Genomic DNA, 15,339 nt, shown 5'->3' with positions numbered 1-15,339 from the left:
TTATCTTTTAACTCATCAAGGAAGTCATTTGGCCAACCAAGCTAGGAGACATCTTGATTTTCCCAAGGTCACTTCAAAGGTGCATCAATTCTCCTTAGGCAACTGTATTTTTCACATTTCACTAAAACCATGACACCTGTGTAAAAAGTGAAAAAAAAAATTCTTCCTTGGCCTATTGTGGAAAAAAACCTCTCTCACTTTCTCCAAATTCATTTTTTCTTGCTCAAAAACATCATTTGAGTAAAACCTATCCCGATGTGTGGAACATGGGATTTGTCGAAATGAAGTGAAATGAAGGGGATAAGGGGCTTCTAAACTCTTGAGAAAATTTTGGGAAGTAGGAAGGGATGTTAGGAATAGGGGAAAGTGGAATTTCAAAGATTGAGTGAGGGGAAGGGGTCCAGAAGGGAAAAACGCAGGCCTAGCCTAGAAAATTGTCAAATTGTAGCAAGAAACTAGGGTTTGTGGGAAAATGAGGAATTTGAGGGATATCAGTGATGGGAAGTGTTTAATAATGTAAATTAATGGTAGGGGAAGGTGAATGAGCATCAGGATACAAGTTTTGTTGATGATTTGACCATCTAAGAGAAATTACCTTCAAAACCCTTGAAGAGGGAAATGAGACTTACCCAAGTACAACTGAAGCATGAACAAGGTGTAAAATGACCCATTGGAACTTGAAATGATGATGAAAACTCTTTGAATGGTGGTACACTCGGCTGAATGGTGGCATGGACTGACATTTGGACAACTTTGAAATGAGTGAAAACAAACCCTAGACCTAATACCTAGTGACCAAATTTTACTTGAAGACTCACTGAAATGAAAAAGTTTCACCTTGACACCTTAAAACCATTTTGTAAGAGCATGTTTGATCACTGGAGGAAGGCTTCAAAGGATGAAACTAACATTGGCTCCAATGGGGATGGTAGCTCCTTGGAGGTGTCAAGAACCGCAGATCTTTGGTAGAGCAGACCAGTGCCTTATCCTTTGGGCATGGAGTCAAAAATTCAATCTGAAGTGCATGACTGAAAACTGACGACTTGACGACACAAACTAACTCAATATTAAAACACAACTGACAAACTGGAAAATATGCTCAAAATAGAGCTTATTCAATAAAACCTACTCTACCTGTTCCATTCATCACCTGATCAAGTGAAATAAAACAACCAATGCAACCAAGTAAGCATTCTAGATGCTGTTTGCATTCTCCACAAGTGCTTGCTTATGAACAACAAGAAAGAACTACTGAAAGGCAACTCCCATAAAAACTTGTAAATAGATTCGTTGAATGATATGGATTCTCTATCTAACTCCAAAAACACTGCATAGGGATCTTGAAATTCACGCACACTTGGACTTAGCTCATCCAATGGATTACTTTTCTTCTCCTCGTACCATGAATGAAAACTTTCATTTGAGCTTTGTGACGAGACTCCTACTGAAAATGACAAAGAAACCGGCTTCTAGATCAAGTTTGTATCGGTCCTGTTTAAAGCTCACATGTAGCCAATGGAGAAGGACTTTGACTGCAGACATCATCTAACACATCAGCCACTGGATCATGAAAAACTTGAAAATTCTGTTGCAACCCATTTTCTATTGGCTCCATGAGATTGCATGATTTCCTATAGGTTGCTCATTTGAAGATATACTATGCATTTTTCCTTTCAAAAATTGAAATGATTCAAAGAAAAATGGTATGGAATCATCTTGCATCATTTGATCATGTGGTCCAGCTTCCAAATCTTCATTTGCAACTTGATAATCAATGGCATTTGGAGGCTGCAACTCTGGATATGAAAAGTCTTGAACAAGGTTTTCATTGCCCTCAAGCTGGTCCAGATCAAGACTCATCTACAGTTGATATCTGATTGTATGAAAGTTGTCTCTGATGAACTGAAATGAAGCAAAATAAAAAAGCAAAGATCCTTCACTTACTTCAAAATTTTCTACACTTTCCTCATCACTTCCATAGCTGATATGAAACGGCTAATCATTGTACTCGAACTGCTGAAAGTGAACTTCCTTGTCCCACCAACTATTTGCTGATAATTTGTCTGCAAGATTAGCTTTTGTTTGGAGAACATAATCATCATCATCATACTGATCAAACTGAGGCAAATCATCAGTATAAAAGACATCATCAAGCATGCATGTCATATGAACAACTCTCTCTTCTCCAAGATGATCTATAAAACAATCATTATCAGATCTATGACAACTGGGATAAGAAACAAAATGTTTAGGATCAGCAACTTGTTCTTCTTCAATCAGTGAGCCATGGGCTTGAACATCATAATCATTCCTTGTAGTGATCTTATGCATCATCTCTTCCACTGCACTTACCAAAATGTCGAGCTTTACCTCTAAGGACGTCGATTCCTCCGGATCTATGTTCTTCACCTCTTCTTCCTTCAACTTTGCCCTTTTGATCAGCAAATGAGCCTCTACATCTACTGCACTGTTTTCCATCTCTTCAAGTGTTGCAAGGTTAATTTCTCTCAGCTGAAACTCTATTTTTGGATCAAAGGCACCCTAGTAGTGCAAGAGATCGGAGCCAGGAGCAGGTATTATATTAACAGGCATTGAATAATAAACTTGGTTAAATCTGGCAGAAAACTATTGTATTGTCTCCCCTGGCAATCTTTTCAACTGGTTATACTCTTCTATAATCAAGAAAGGGTTCTTTCTAACCACCCACCTGTCCAGGAAAACTTTGAGGAACTGTAGGAAATCTGAAATGCTCGCACCAAGCAGGGTTTTGAACCAACTCTTGACTTTGCCTTGCAAAGAAAGAGCAAAAAGCCTAATACTAACATCTTCTTCATCAACTTCAAAAAGGTCAAGAAAAGACTCAAAATTCAATACATGTCTCTCAACAGTGATGTTGTTACAGTCACCATCAAATCTTGGTAGATATAGGTCATGATTTTTAGGGAAAGCATGGGATATAGGAGGTAAAATCAAAGGCTTGTATCGATCTAGAATTTTACAAGGTATAGAGGTATGTACAGAAGGTATAGAATCAGTCTTGGTCTCTTGAGGCTCATTAGTTTGAAGACGGTCATCACAAGCTTTAGAAAAAGGGTCTTGATCAAGCTCAAAGGCATGCAAATCTTTGGTATTCACAATATTCAAAGGGAAGAAATCAAATGCAGGCCGAGGATCTTTTCTCAAATACAATATACTTTGTAAAACCTTCTTGACATTCTCGGGAAAAGAGAAGAAATAATTTATAACAAAGAACATAATGTCTTGGATAAATTCCAACTTGAATACCTTATATTTCCATATTGTCCTTCCATGTTTCTGCTAGTCGGGTTCATCCTCCAGTGGAGTCCTTGGATCTGATCTCGAAACTGATTTAGAGTTGCCAGGTGAATGATTTTAGCTTTCCTGTGTCTGATTGTTGTCCACCATAAACATTCAGATCTGAACTTGATTACATTTTGCTGAGGAACATACAACTACGATCCCCAGTATGATCGCCACTATGTTAGGGCTTAAATCTACCTCAGACTGAGAAAGGCAGGTCTAGGGTAACATAAAACCATGCTTAACTTGGTAGCTAGCCCTACCAGGTCGGGAGAGGGCTCTCTCCTTGTCATTCTCAATGAAAATTTATCAAGGAAAACTTGAGATGACTGATAAAAATTAATTTTAGGTTAGGTATGCTTGCTCCGAGGAATTTGATTGAATTTAATGGTTGGTTGCTGGATCAAATGGGAAGGCAACTTTTGGTCCGCGAAATCAACACAAATTTGCAGAGGTTTCTGTGGGGCGAGGTAGGCAAGTGTTTTAGCACTTCAAATTAGGTGTAATCATGAGTCTTGAGACTGGTGAGTAGTTGGAGAGGGAATGAATGTGTCATGAGTCTTCTTCAAACAGTAGAAAACATGTAAAACTAATGAAACCCTAAGTTAGAGCATTGCAACATCAATGATTTCCACCTTTATACTTGATTCATTTAGTTAAGAAAAGAAGAGAGAGATAATGACACACATAAACATATGATAACTTGAATCACAGAAGGAAAAACAATACTAAGTCACCTTGCCACAAGAATCGCACAAAATGCTGCAAACCCTGGTCTATTTCCTTGCCAAACTGCAGAGATGATGTACAATAGTGCTCAAAGCATTCACAAGAGTCCAACCTTTACAAATGACTAAGAAAGTACAAGATATAGGCATAAAACCACCCATGCTAACCATTAAGCGTCGAATCCATGAGTCTAGGAACTGTTTGAACAAGATCTAAACTAGGAACTGAAAAATAGGCAGTGGAACAACTTGCCTCTAAAACTATGGAAATTGATTCATTCAGTTCAAAACCACCTATACATGATGAATCTACCTCATTGAGTCAATTTTCATAATTTTTATATCAAATAGCATCAATTTACATCATGAGTTTGACCATGAGAGAGAAAAAGTCAAACTCAAAATAAACTCGGCGAAAATTTTGAGTTTTGAGCAAAATTGACAAAATTTTCTCCTATGCGTAGCGCCATTTTTCTGTGCATATCACTTTTTCACAACCTAAATTTGGAGGTCTTTCCCTTCACCAAATTTTCTCCAACATGACTTATTGGAAAGGTATATCTCTCTACTTTCTATGACAAGTGGAATTTTTGAATTTGGTGTCCAATTGCTCCTCCAAAAATACAATCTCCCAACACTGCTTCTTGTGTGGCAAAAAAGTGGCAGAAAGGGCATTTTTGGCCCTTTTGGAGGTCCAAAACTTGTCAAAATTTCCTAATAATTTTTGACCATGCATAACTTTTCATAAGGAATCCAAAAATTCCAAGTTTTCTTCAAATGTAGGTACCTATCAAAAGCGAGCGCCGGTGGCACTACGCACTTGTTGGAAAAGCCTATGTGCGTAGCGCCACTGATTCTGTGTGTAGTGTTGTTTTCAGATCAAGTTGTAGAGGCCTTCTCGGTGTCCAAATCAAGTGCACGATAGCTCGTTGGAAATATTATTGAGTATAATTTCCAACAAAACTTGGATTTTTCAATTTTGAGTTATTTTTTATATCAAAAGTCAAATCTCCCAAGACTGGTCAAAATGTGCAAAATGAGGCTGTCTAAAGTCAGAGTGTTGTTGCAGTCAACTTGTGAAGGTCTTCCTCAACTCCAAATTGAGGTCATCATAGCTCATTGGAAAGATATTTGTGTCTAGTTATCATTTAACTCATCGATCAAGTTATTTGGCCAACCAAGCTAGGAGAAATCTTGATTTTCCCAAAGTCACTTCAAAGGTGCATCAATTCTCTTGAGGCAATTGTATTTTTGACATTTCTCGAAAACCATGACACCTGTGTAAAAAGTGAAGGAGGTTTTTCTTCCTTGGTCTATTGTTGAAAAAAAAATCTCTCACTTTCTCTGAATTCATTTTTTCTTGCTCAGAAACATCATTTGAGTAAAACCTATCTCGATGTGTGGAAAAAGGATTTGTCGAAATGAAGTGAAATGAAGGGGATAAGGGCTTCTAAATTTTTGAGAAAATTTTAAGAAGTAGGGAGGGATGTTAGGAAACAGGGGAAAGTGGAATTTCAAATATTGAGTGAGGGGAAGGGGTCCAAATGGGCAAAACAGAGTCCTAGCCTAGAAAATTGTCAAATTGTAGCAAGAAATTAGGGTTTGTGGGAAAATGAGGAATTTGAGGGATATCAATGATGGAAAGTGTTTAATAAGTTACATTAAGGATAGGGGAAGGTGAATGAGCATCAGGATACAAGTTTTTTTGATTATTTGACCATCCAAGAGAAATTACCTTCAAAACCCTAGGAGAGGGAAATGAGACTTACCCAAGTACAACTGAAGCACGAACAAGGCGTAAAATGACCCATTGGAACCTAAAATGATGATAACAACTCTCTGAATGATGGTACACTTGGCTGAATGGTGACATGGACTGACATTTGGACAACTTTGAAAGGAGTGAAAACAAACCCTAGACCTAATACCTAGTGACCAAAATTTTACTTGAGGACTCATTGAAATGAAAAAATTTGACCTTGACACCTTAAAATCACTTTGTAAGAGCATGTTTGATCATTGGAGGAAGGCTTCAAAGACTGACACTGACAGAAATGATGATGGATAAAATATCCGTAACTGATCGACAAGCTGAACCATCAGTGAGGAATCCTAACTTTTGGGGACAGCAGCAGCAATAGTTTAGACATCGACAAAAAGAGCAGCGAAATCAAGATCCTCAAGGTCAAGTAAAAGCTCCATTTCAGCAAAACTACACTGAAGGTCAGGAAGAAGATGAAGAAGAAATTGTAGAAGCAAATCACTTCTTTCAAGAATATGAACTGCCTACTTTCCTAACAGAAGAAGGTCAGTTTTTTGAAGACTCTTTTATACCAAATGATCAACAATTTGTTCTTGCGAGCGAAGATTTATTGGTTGATTGGACTGAAGAGTACCAAAGAGGATATCAGAATGCCCTCAGTCATCTCCAAAATCAGTACAATTCAAGAAACAGAAGTGTGCCTGTTACCCTAATCCAAAAAAGATAAAATTTGCAAAAGGTCACACCAAGTAAAGAAACCACTCCTGCAGGCCACAATAAAGACAAAGCTATTGTCACACAGAATCAGAATAGAACCAATAAGCCTCCACTAGCAATGTGAGGAAGGATAAAGAATTGCAAACTGAAATCCAAAAGAAGGAAACTCAAGCTAAAGGCCAAATAGAAAGGAAGGACATTGCTTCAAAGGAGGTAGAAAAGCAATCTAATATTTTTAGTTTGGAAAATGAAATTTCTAAATTGAAGATAGCTGTTCCCCTCACTGAATTGGTAAGGAATGACAAATACAAAGTTCAGATTGCAAAAATGCTTAGAGTTGATCAGATGTCTGATACAGTCAATGTAGCTGATGATGAGCGAGCCATCCTTTTTGGTCCAGCCTTAGAAGGAGCTCCTAAAGATAGTGAAATTCCTCCTTTTTATCTCAGTCTTAAACTTCACTTTATCCTTCATAATGCTATGCTAGATTCTGGTGCCTCTCATAATTTGATGCCTAAAGCCATCATGGATAAACTAGGACTGAGCATCACCTGACCTTACCATGATCTTTATTCTTTTGATTCTGGAAGAGTGAAATGCCTTGGCCTTATAAAGACTTGGTAGTGTCCTTAGACCAAATTACAGAAAAAATGTACTTATGGATGTTGTAGTGGCTAATATTCCTCCTAGATTTGGCATGTTGCTTTCAAGATCTTGGGGAGAAAAATTAAAGGGCACTCTGCAGCTTGATTTTTCATACGCCACTATCCCTGCTTTTGGACAACTCTAGAAACTTTATAGAGGAAAGAAGATGAAATTTATGATTAGTAGTAAGGGAAGGCCAGTCGATCATCCTATACATGTTGTTCATACTAATCTTGACTCTTTCATTCTATTCAGTAATATGGATACTAGTGATGATGAAAGTGAGTTAGTAGAAATTTCAGAAGTTCCCAACCTAATGGGCAGCATACATGAAACTGTCACTGCAGAAAGTAAAGAGGTTGGTGAGGAATGTCGACAACCTGCAAATCTTATTGAGGAGATTCAAAGAATAGTGCAAAAAATAGACAGTTCTGAGCTAGCTGTTCAAAATCCTAAAAATCAACAAATTTAGTCTTTAGAAATTCTTTTTCCAGACGAAGAAAATGGTCTTTGGACCATGGAGTTTGATGGCACATCAGGAAGAGAAAGAGCAGGAATTGGTGTTTAGATACTTCAGACATTACATCAGCCACACAAAATTCCTCGGCATGTGAGAATGAGCTCTTACAAGCTAGCCTTTGAATGTTCAAATAATGAGGTGGAATATGAGGCATTGATTGCTAGCTTCAAAATTCTGAAAAATTTCAAAGCAAAAAAGATTTATGTTTATGGCAACTCCAAGTTAATGATCAAGTAGGTAAAAGGGGAATAAAGGGCCAAACACCCAAGAATGAGAGCTTATCACAATACTGTACTTGATATTCTCAAAACTTTTTCAGAATATACATTATCTCTTATTCCTAGAACTCAAAATGTCATAGTTGATTCACTTGCCACTATAGCCAGTATGGTGAAGATTCCTTTCCATTCTAATCATAAGTACTCCTTCCATGTTAAGCATCGCCCAGATGTCCTAGATAACATGAGGTTTTGGCAAGTGTTTGGTGATGATAAGCAAATAAATAGTTTTCTGCAGTTGGAAGGAGAATTTCAGAATTCTGACATTGATGATGTATACCATTTTGATGATTCTCACATCCATTCAGCGGAAAATGAAGTATTGCAGCTCAAGGACAACAACATTCCAAGAGGCTTGGTGCCTTTGGAGGAGTTATTTGACAGGGATAATATCGCCAAGAAGCCCACCATGGTTCCTACTGAAAAGGGAGTAGAAGATGTCAACATTGGCACAACTGAAAATCGTAAATTGGTCAAACTATCTAAGTCTCTATCTCTTGAAACAAAGGGTAAGTACATGTCTTTAATGAAGGAATTTGCTGATGCGTTTGTTTGGGATTACTCTGATCTGGAATTTTATGATAAGAGTACCATTCAGCCCGTTATTCCTATAAAGCAGGATTAAAAGCCATTTCGCCAGAAATTGAGAATCAATCCCAAGTTACTGCCATCAATTGAAAAAGAGGTAAATAAATTTTATAAGTCTGGAATAATTGTTCCCATTCAATTTTTTGAATGGATGTCTAATCTAGTACCTGTGAGGAAAAAGTCTGGGGAAATTCGTCTATGTATTGATTTAAGAAATCTCAATAATTTGTCCCTAAAAGAAAACTATCCCCTGCCTAAGCTGGATCACATACTTCAGAAGGTTGTTGGATGCTCTAGGATGTCACTGCTTGATGGATACTTTGGGTACAATCAAATTCTGGTACACAAAGACGATCAACTCAAGACAACCTTTACAACGCCATGCGGTACATTCATGTATGCCAAGATGCCTTTTGGGCTGAAGAATGCAGGAGCTAGTTTTTAGCGGGCTATGGACATAGAATTTGGAAATGAAAAAGATATATTTCTGATTATCTATCTTGATGATCTAAGAATATTTTCAAAATCTGATGAAGATCACTTGCATCACTTGAGGATTGTTTTTCAAAAATGTAGAAAATTTGGCATCTCACTTAACCCAAAGAAGAGCTTGTTCGCCATGGAAGAAGGTAAGCTACTAGGACACATCATCTCTAAAGATCGCATCCGCATTGATCCTGCCGGAGTGGAGGCTATTCAACAATTATATTTCCCTAGGAACAAGAAAGAGATTCAATTGTTCAATGGGAAAATTAATTTTTTGAGGAGATTTATTCCTAATCTAGCTGAGCACTTGAAAGAAATGACAAATATGTTGAAGATGGACAGTGGGGTAAAGTGGTCTTTGGAGGCCAAGAAATTATTTCATGTCGTAAAGTTTGCATTATCTACTACTCCTATTTTGATTAGCCCAAGTTATAGCTCAGATTTCATCATTTTTTCTTTTTCTTCTAAGCACACATTAGCAACAATACTAATGTAGAAAAAAGATCAGAAAAATGAGCAGCCTATAGCATTCTTTAGTCTCATTATAAGATAAGCAACATTGAGATATAATATTATTGATAAACAGACATTGGCATTAGTAAAATCCCTCAAATATTTCCGAGTTTATCTTCTACATTCACATACTATTGCTTATGTCCCTACTGTAGCGATAAAGGAAATTCTTATGCAAATAGATCCAGAAGGCAGAAGATGAAAATGGATTACAGCAATGCTAGAATATGACTTGGAGATCAAACCTACAAAGCTCATCAAAGGACAAGGGTTAGCCAATATTATGGTGTAATCAAATCTACATGCACTGGATATTAATTTGATGGTTGCACTATCAGAAGAATCAAAAGAAAAGGACCATTTCTTGCAAGTGTCTGATATGTTCATGTCTTCACCTTGGTACTCCGACATTGCCTATGTTTGCAGCACTTGAGTCCTCCTCCGAAATTTACCAAAGGTAAAGTTAAACCATTGAAACTAAAAGCTTCCAAATATTGTATTATGGATGATGTTTTATTTTGGAAATATCTTGGAGGTGTGCTGCTAAATTATTTAATAGAAAATGAAGCTAAAGATATAATGAAAGATTTTCATAGGGGATATTGTGGCGGTCATCATTTTTGGAAAACTACAACAAACAACATCTTAAGAGTTGGTTTCTGTTGGCCCACCCTCTTTTCTGATACATACAAAAAAATCATGAGATGCCATGAATGTCAACATTTTCAAGGAAAGAGGAAACTTCTGCCATTACCACTACAACCTATTTTCATTTTAGCTCCTTTCCAGCAGTGGGGTCTTGATTTCATTGGAAAAATCCATCCTTCATCTTCAACACAACACAAATGGATATTAACAACCACTGACTAGTTTACAAAGTGAATTGAAGCTATCCCAACCAGGAAAGCCACTGATTCTATCATCATTCAGTTTCTGGAGTCTTATATCTTGTCTATATTTGGCTGCCCACAGAAAGTAATAACAAACAATGCTATTGCTTTTAAATAAAAAAGAATGGTGGATTTCTGTGCCAAATATCATATTGTGCTAGGATATTCTACTACTTATCATCCACAGGGGAACGACTTGGCTGAATCTTCCAACAAATCTTTGGTTAACATCATCAAAAAGGTCTTGGAGGTGAACAAGAAGAATTGGCATAAAAAACTCAGCAGTTCTTTGTGGGCAGACAGGGTCAGCACCAAAAATTCAATAGGTATGTCTCCTTTCCAGCTGGTATATGGAGTTGACACAATATTTCCTTCATCTCTTGTTGTCCCAATAATGAAAATCCTACAGGAATTGGATAGTGAAACTAATGACATACAAAGGAGAATAAACCAGATGATTAATTTACAATAGACAAGAGAAGAAGTCTTTAAAAACACATCCAAACTCCAAGAGAAAATCAAAAAGATTTATGATCGCAAAACCAAGGAAGACAATTTCAATTTGGGAGATGTAGTCCTTGTCTGGGATGCTAGAAATGAAGACAAAGGCAAACATGGTAAGTTTGAGAACTTGTGGAAGGGGCCTTACAAAATTTCTTCTTTCAGAGGAAAGAATGCTTTCTTGTTGGAAGAGATGGATGGAAAAGATTATTCAGGAGGGGTGACCAATGGTAGGCTTCTCAAGCACTACTATATCTAAAATCCAGAAAAGTCGTCATCATTGTACATACCAGTGTGTATTTTAATTCTAGCATTTTAGATAGCTATCATTAGTGTTTGAAGCCCAAAGTGAAGGCCCTAAGGCTCTTTGAGTCAATACTGTTTTCATTTTTTTTTTAATATAGTTCTTTTGTCATGTCAAAAGGTCAGTCATTCTCAAGTCAAAAAAAAAAATAGTTTTTATGCATGTTGACTCCATTGCCCAATGAATAAGGATACTTGATCTATGGTGTTCTTGACACCTCCAAGGAGCTTCCATCCCCAGTTGGAGCCAATGTTAGTGTCAGTCTTGTTAGCCTATCACCTGGATCAAAAAATGCTTTTACCATGATCTTTTCAGGCTTTCATCATTAAATTTTTCTCTTACTAGGTTTACACATCAAATTTGGTCATTGTATGGTCAGTCCAAGATGGAGTCATTGTTTGAAATTCCACTCATGTTGGTTGCTTATCATACACCATGAATATGGGTCAAGTCATCATCATCATTCCATTAGGTCTTAGGTCATCCATTAGGTCCCCAAGGTCCACCATTTCCATAAAAAAAGCTAGAAATAAGTCAAACATGACAAAGCAACAATTGAAGAATTGATCATTATTTATTCACACACTTTTCATATTTTCATGAAATTGAAGGTTTCAGAAGAAGGAAGCTCCAGCACTCAGGAGATCAAAAAGCACATTTGCAATGGTAAAGGTAAAACCTGTCTTCAAAAAAGTGAAATCAGTTCACAAAGGAGGGTTGGTTTCTTTTCTCTTTTTGAAAAAATGAAGAAATTATCCCTATATAAACTCAAAAAGACTCAAAACCTTTTCATTCATGTCTCATTCACTCCTCATCACCGAGCTCACTCGGCCAAAAAATTGAAAAACCTCTTTCCTTAGGAGAAGTTGGCCACAATTTGGAGGTGCTGAGCATAGATACACTGCGCTATGCTTTGAAGGCAGGCGCTATACGTAGGTGAACTGCACTACGCATAGGAGAACTGCGTTATGCGTAGGACAAAGTACCCGAAACTCACCCAAATTTTCCCAAAATTCAAAATTTTTGCTTTCAAGCTTGGTCAAATTGCTTTCTAAGGCTGAGGAACAAGTAAGTACATCATTTCCCTCTATATTTTCTTTCCCATTTTCATTCCATGTAATTAATTTCTCAAGCTAGGGTTTGTAGCAAAAGTTCCATGGGAAATGCTAGGGTAGAAATGGTCATCATCACTTTTCATCTCCAAAACATGTAAATTGATATTCTACACCTGCACACATGTCTGATGAGTCATTTTGACCAATTCATCCACCTCTAAACAAAGTTTAAACACTAAAAAAACAAAACCCTAGCTCATTCCTAGAGTTATTTTGGGCAAATCTTATCATAAACCTTCTTGGTCTCACTTACAAGCAGCCACATTTGTTCACTATTTTCCTCACTCATTTCCATCAGTTTTTCAAAGCCATCTCATCTTTCATAAAATCCCTCCCATCATTTTGTCAAAATCTCTCACACGTCACTTCATTTTCATTCTCACCTCACATTTATTTTCACATCTTGCTGCTAGGATTTTGTGTCTTCATGGAGGTTGAATCTTCACCAGAAAGAAAGAGACAACACAAAGGAGGGAGGATTCTCAGATATGAACCATCAAATTGCAACCAAATCAACTCCTATCCTTTCATCAAGCAATTCTTTGAGGATGTTCGTTGTTTGGAATTTTGTAAAAGAGTAAGTGAAGAAGGGTTTTATCAGCAGCTGACAGATTGGGTAGCTACACAATTGAAAGGGGAGATTGTTGTCATCACTGGTATTGATTTTAGCTTCTCAATGGCCTCCATCTCACTGGCAATTGGTTTGCTAAACAATGGCGAATATTGGTTCAAGGGAATGAATTTAGATCTTGAAACCTACAAGCCCTTCTTAAAGGCTCCATAGAAGGATACACATACTCGCCTCATGCCTTTCAGATATTTTCTTGAGAAGTAGGCCCCTTTAATGAAAACCATCATGAGGTTCTTTACCTATGAAGGTAGATTCTCTAGGTTGTATTCCTGTCATATTCACCTCTTGATGCACTTCACATCTCAAAAGCCACTCAACATGTGCAATTACGTGTTCAGGAGCATTTCAAAAATGTCTGAGAAGATACACTTAAAGGACAAAGAGAACTCTCCAAGATTGTTTCATCACAATCTCATCAAAGCTAATGCACCAAACTAGAAAAGGTAAAGAGAAAATGACATCAAGCGATCCTGAAGCATCAGAGGTAAAAGGGAAAAGGAAAATACCAAGAACCAGAGGTCTTAAGGAAGCTTTGCAAGAGAAACAAAAATAAATGTTGCTTAATGAAGAAATTGACTTAAAAGAAAGGATTGCCTTAGAGGTAAATCAAGATAAAGAATATTGGTTTAATAGGGTGAATGAACACTTAGAGAAGCTCCTGGAGAAGGCAAACAGAGATAATCAAATTCTCAGACACATGGCGCATCATTATCAAGCTCAAAACATGATCGCCAATGTCAAAGTGAAACAACTTGAAAACAAGCTCAAGGTGGCCAAAAAAGATCAAAAGGATGAGGGAAACTTGGAGATGCTTTCTGAAGCATCCATGAAGCTATAAAAAACTCATTTTTACACCTTCCCTCCAATTTTGATCCAATTCTGAGCATTTTGAGTGTTTTGGCAGTTTTTGGTCTAAATTCAGAAATTTGGCCTTTCCAGAAGCGCAATGCTTTTTCCTCAGGCATCCATTTGAGGAAAGGTCTACATTTTTGGAAAGGTCTTGGCATCCTTTAAAATCAATTTTCCCAGATTTTGCAGAGGTGGCTTAGTTTGGGAGAAAAGTACAAACAAGTGGCAAAAAACTAGCATTTTGGACCATTTTTTGACACGCGCTGTGCTTCTGGAGTGACCTTGGGAGAATGGATTTTTGAAGGTCTTCCCATGCTCCAAATTCATAAATTCTAGCTATTCTGGAAACTCGAATTGAAGGGCTAGTTGACTGTTCTCTCATATTTGCAGTTTGACCCTTGGAAGGCACCTCAAAATTAGCTCAATGTCGGCGTTGCGCTTCTACATTTTTTATGTTTTTATTTGCAAAATTTCACTGTGTAAAATTTCTAATTTCTAGTCAAACTTGGTCAAGGTCAAGATTCTCTATGTAATGGCATAAGTCACGAGGCTAGGTGATGTAGGCATGAATAAATGTATATCATAGGTTGTCTTTTATGTTTATTAGGCCTCATAAAAGAATCAAAATCCTAATCAAACTCTTCATGAGGTGTTCAAGTTGCACCTTCTCGCTCTCACCTGTTGGTTGAGAGAATTTTGGAGTCAGTTCCTCCACCAAGGAATTCGACTCCTGAAGGTGGGAAAGTGGTCTAGGAGAGTCTATAAGTACTATTTCACTTCAGGAGAAGAGGGTTGAACTTTTTGTGAAGGAGGCTTGCATTGTAATCATCTTGCAGCTAATATAGATACAAGTTGCAACTATTTTCAAGGAACTCTAGCCTAGTGAGTTCATTGTGCTTGTACTTCATTCCTTTTGTTTTCTCATGGTCTAAACATCTTTATATACATTATATCTCTCCTTTCTATGAATGCCTTTGAGTGAAATATTCATAATTCTTGTTTTTCAAGCTCTGTCATCTGGTTTTCATAGTTATGTGTTTTGTCTTCACGGTGCCTTGATGGTACCATTTTCAATGGTTTGAAGATGGGATTTCTGTCACACAACGTGGGGTTGTTGTAGTCCAGCAGTCAGGATGGACAGCTCAGGGGTGCTTGGGTATTGCCTGTGCTTGTAAAGAATAATCAGTTTTCGGAAGAAACTTTGAGAATAATCGGAACCATGGAGATGTGGTGGAGAGGTTGATCAAAATGTTGAATTTCAAGGGCGATCAGGAAGGGGAGACTCGAAAAGCGGCTGTAGAGATAATGTCCGAATTGATAAACAAAAACTGAAATTGCATTTGGGTGACCACCATCGCTGGTTCAATGGAATCTGTAGCATCTTTACTGTTCTCTACAGAGGACTGAAGTCGGGAAGACTTTAAGCTTTTTTCTATGGGGCTGACCATATTGAAAAAGTTAGCAGAAGACTGCTCCAACTACGCTAAAAAT

The sequence above is a fragment of the Pinus tabuliformis genome, chromosome J (genome assembly GCF_031772625.1).
Source record: "Pinus tabuliformis cultivar Carrire ecotype Pingquan chromosome J, CPIR1, whole genome shotgun sequence".
NCBI classification, from domain to species: Eukaryota; Viridiplantae; Streptophyta; class Pinopsida; order Pinales; family Pinaceae; genus Pinus; species Pinus tabuliformis.
The sequence above is the reverse complement of the archived record's forward strand: the minus strand, read 5'-3'. Positions refer to the sequence as shown.